Genomic DNA, 5,041 nt, shown 5'->3' on the forward strand with positions numbered 1-5,041 from the left:
TCTCTACAGTCTGGTCTATCTCAGCTAGCTAGAGGTATGACTCTCCTCTCTACAGTCTGGTCTGTCTCAGCTAGCTAGAGTTGAAATCAAATCACATCAAGTCACATGCGCCGAATACAACAGGTGTTTCACCTTACAGTGAAATGCTGAATACAACAGGTATTTCACCTTACAGCGAAATGCTTACTTAACAAGACCCTTAATCAACAATGCTTTTAAGAAGTTATGAAAAAAATAAGTGATAAGTAAAAAATAGAAAAAAATAAAATAAAAGTAACAAATAATTCAACAGCAGCCGTAAAATAATAATAGCAATATATGTACAAGTAGGTAGAGTAAATAAAGTGACTATGTGCAGATAATTAACAGAGAGTAGCAGCAGTGTAAAAGAGGGGTCTGGGTAGCCCTTTGGTTAGCTGTTCAGGAGTCTATGGGGTAGAAGCTGTTCAGGAGCCTTATGGCTATGGGGTAGAAGCTGTTCAGGAGCCTTATGGCTATGGGGTAGAAGCTGTTCAGGAGCCTTATGGCTATGGGGTAGAAGCTGTTCAGGAGCCTTATGGCTATGGGGTAGAAGCTGTTCAGGAGCCTTATGGCTATGGGGTAGAAGCTGTTCAGGAGCCTTATGGCTATGGGGTAGAAGCTGTTCAGGAGCCTTATGGCTATGGGGTAGAAGCTGTTCAGGAGCCTTATGGCTATGGGGTAGAAGCTGTTCAGGAGCCTTATGGCTATGGGGTAGAAGCTGTTCAGGAGCCTTATGGCTATGGGGTAGAAGCTGTTCAGGAGCCTTATGGCTATGGGGTAGAAGCTGTTCAGGAGCCTTATGGCTATGGGGTAGAAGCTGTTCAGGAGCCTTATGGCTATGGGGTAGAAGCTGTTCAGGAGCCTTATGGCTATGGGGTAGAAGCTGTTCAGGAGCCTTATGGCTATGGGGTAGAAGCTGTTCAGGAGCCTTATGGCTATGGGGTAGAAGCTGTTCAGGAGCCTTATGGCTATGGGGTAGAAGCTGTTCAGGAGCCTTATGGCTATGGGGTAGAAGCTGTTCAGGAGCCTTATGTCTATGGGGTAGAAGCTGTTCAGGAGCCTTATGGCTATGGGGTAGAAGCTGTTATTAAGAAACCTTTTGGACCTCGACTTGGCCCTCCGGAGTTATGACTGTCCTCTCTGCAGTCTGGTCCAATCCCCACTTCTTCTTACCCTTGGCGCAGATCCTCAAAGCAAAAAACCCTCAGCCAAACAACCTAATTCACATTACTTTGTTTTTGCCCAATATGGGTCTGGAAATACTACATTAATGACAGATCAGCACACACAGCCTGTCATGAATACGCATTCAGAAAGCCAGTCGCTAACCCTTGCCAATGCTGTGTCTACGGTCACACTATCGGTGCTTCCCAAATGGCCCAATGAGCCCTGATTAAACATGATGTACTATAAAGGGAATAGGGTGCCATTTGGCTATAGGCCATGGTTAAAAGTAGTGCACTATAAAGGGAATAGGGTGCCATTTGGCTATAGGCCCTGGTTAAAAGTAGTGCACTATAAAGGGAATAGGGTGCCATTTGGCTATAGACCCTGGTTAAAAGTAGTGCACTATAAAGGGAATAGGGTGCCATTTGGCTATAGGCCCTGGTTAAAAGTAGTGCACTATAAAAAGGGACTAGGGTGCCATTTGGCTATAGACCCTGATTAAAAGTAGTGCACTATAAAAAGGGAATAGGGTGTCATTTGGCTATAGGCCCTGGTTAAAAGTAGTGCACTATAAAGGGAATAGGGTGCCATTTGGCTATAGGCCCTGGTCAAAAGTAGTGCACTATAAAGGGAATAGGGTGCCATTTGGCTATAGACCCTGGTTAAAAGTAGTGCACTATAAAGGGAATAGGGTGCCATTTGGCTATAGGCCCTGGTTAAAAGTAGTGCACTATAAAAAGGGAATAGTGTGCTATTTGGCTATAGGCCCTGGTTAAAAGTAGTGCACTATAAAGGGAATAGGATGCCATTTGGCTATAGGCCCTGGTTAAAAGTAGTGCACTATAAAAAGGGAATAGGGTGCCATTTGGCTATAGGCCCTGGTTAAAAGTAGTGCACTATAAAGGGAATAGGATGCCATTTGGCTATAGGCCCTGGTTAAAAGTAGTGCACTATAAAAAGGGAATAGGGTGCCATTTGGCTATAGGCCCTGGTTAAAAGTAGTGCACTATAAAAAGGGAATAGGGTGCCATTTGGCTATAGGCCCTGGTTAAAAGTAGTGCACTATAAAGGGAATAGGATGCCATTTGGCTATAGGCCCTGGTTAAAAGTAGTGCACTATAAAGGGAATAGGGTGCCATTTGGCTATAGGCCCTGGTTAAAAGTAGTGCACTATAAAGGGAATAGGGTGCCATTTGGCTATAGGCCCTGGTTAAAAGTAGTGCACTATAAAGGGAATAGTGTGCCATTTGGCTATAGGCCCTGGTTAAAAGTAGTGCACTATAAAGGGACTAGGGTGTCATTTGGCTATAGACCATGGTTAAAAGTAGTGCACTATAAAGGGACTAGGGTGCCATTTGGAATGTAACCCTAAGACGTGTGCGTAAGGGGATTTCTTCCACCGTTTTCCCAGAACAAAAGTGAAAAACATTACATCACGTCATATCATATCCTCCTGCTAGTGTTCTAACCCTGTGTGACTCGTCTGCCAGGTCATATCGTGTTTCATAGCATTTCACTTATCTCTGGTTGCACGTCACAGCAAAGGAGGACTCCGGGTTACTACGAGGACCACGAAAGGGTCAGAGATGTTTTTCAGCCTTTTTGTTATCATGCTCCCTACTACTATTAATCAGGGCGGTGTTATTCAGTGTCATTCAGAGTTATTGAATTATACAACGACCATCAGTACAGTGTCAGCGTACCCGTTTGCCAGGGGAGAAATGGAAGCCAAAGTCAGGCTACTACGAGAACCAGGAGATGTTTTTCAGCCTTTTTGTTATCATGCTCCCGCACAACATCCACCTTTACACAGGAAGGGGAGGAGCCCGAGGACCAGTGTCGATCACTGTTATTGAGTGATGGTTCTTACTACTCTGTAACAATCAAGACCGCGTAACCATTTGTCAGGGAAGAAACGGAAATGAACCATGAAAGGATCAGGGATATTTTTTCAACCTACTGTTATAACACACACATCTCAACAGGGTTTAGGTCTGGACTTCCACTATTCAACCCTGCACCCATCCTGGGGAGCAGTGTTGTTTACTGGAGTTGTTCATAGGACTTCCCTCAATACAGTATCACCACATTAGTGTTGTTTAGTGTTGACTGATGGGACTTCCCTCAATACAGTATCACCACCCCAGTGTTGTTCAGTGTTGACTGATAGAACTTTGTCCGCAATACAGTATCACCACACCCCAGTGTTGTTCAGTGTTGACTGATGGGACTTTCCTCAATCCAGTATCACCACACCCCAGTGTTGTTTAGTGTTGACTGATGGGACTTCCCTCAATACAGTATCCCCACACCCCAGTGTTGTTTAGTGTTGACTGATGGGACTTCCCTCAATACAGTATCACCACCCCAGTGTTGTTTAGTGTTGACTGATGGGACTTCCCTCAATCCAGTATCTCCACACCCCAGTGTTGTTCAGTGTTGACTGATGGGACTTCCCTCAATACAGTATCACCACTCCCCAGTGTTGTTTAGTGTTGACTGATGGGACTTCCCTCAATACAGTATCCCCACACCCCAGTGTTGTTTAGTGTTGACTGATGGGACTTCCCTCAATACAGTATCACCACACCCCAGTGTTGTTTAGTGTTGACTGATGGGACTTCCCTCAATCCAGTATCACCACACCCCAGTGTTGTTTACCCTCAATACAGTATCACCACACCCAAGTGTTGTTTAGTGTTGACTGATGGGACTTCCCTCAATACAGTATCACCACACCCTAGTGTTGTATAGTGTTGACTGATGGGACTTCCCTCAATCCAGTATCACCACACCAGTGTTGTTTCGTGTTGACTGATAGTACTTTGTCCACAATACAGTATCTCCACACCAGTGTTGTTTAGTGTTAACTGATGGGACTTCCCTCAATACAGTATCACCAAGGCCCTTCTGCTAGCTTGCTAGCCTCGGCCCGCTAGCTGTCTGAATCGCTTGTCTCCAGCCCACCGAGCTACTCACTGGACCCCTATGATCACTCGGCTATGCATGTCTCTCCCTAATGTCAATATGCCTTGTCCATTGCTGTTTTGGTTAGTGATTATTGCCTTATTTCACTGTAGAGCCTCTAGCCCTGCTCAATACGCCTTAGCTAACCTTTAGTTCCAACTCCCACACATGCAGTGACCTCACCTGGTTTTAATGATGTTTCTAGAGACAATATCTCCCTCATCGTCACTCTATGCCTAGGTTTACCTCCACTGTATTCATACCCTTGTCTGTACATTAGGCCTTGAATCTATTCTACCGTGCCCAGAAACCTGCTCCTTTTACTCTCTGTTCCGAACGTACTAGACGACCAGTTCTTTTAGCCTTTAGCCGTACCCTTATCCTACTCCTCCTTTGTTCCTCTGGTGATGTAAAGGTGAATCCAGGCCCTGCAGTGCCTAGCACCACTCCTATTCCCCAGGCGCTCTCTTTTGATGACTTCTGTAACCGTAAAAGCCTTGGTTTCATGCATGTTAACATTAGAAGCCTCCTCCCTAAGTTTGTTTTATTCACTGCTTTAGCACACTCTGCCAACCCTGATATCCTAGCCATGTCTGAATCTTGGCTTAGGAAGTCCACCAAATATTCTGAAATTTCCAACTACAACATTGTCCACCAAGATAGAAATGCCAAAGAGGGTGGAGTTGCAATCTACTGCAGAGACATCCTGCAGAGTTCTGTCATACTATCCAGGTCTGTGCCAAAACAATTTGAGCTTCTACTTTTAAAAATCCACCTTGCCATTAACAAGTCTCTCACCGTTGCCGCTTGCTATAGACCACCCTCTGCCCCCAGCTGTGCCCTGGACACCATATGTGAATTGATTGCCCCCCATCTATCTTCAGAG

This window comes from Oncorhynchus mykiss, chromosome 11 (assembly GCF_013265735.2).
Source record: "Oncorhynchus mykiss isolate Arlee chromosome 11, USDA_OmykA_1.1, whole genome shotgun sequence".
Classification (NCBI taxonomy): Eukaryota; Metazoa; Chordata; class Actinopteri; order Salmoniformes; family Salmonidae; genus Oncorhynchus; species Oncorhynchus mykiss.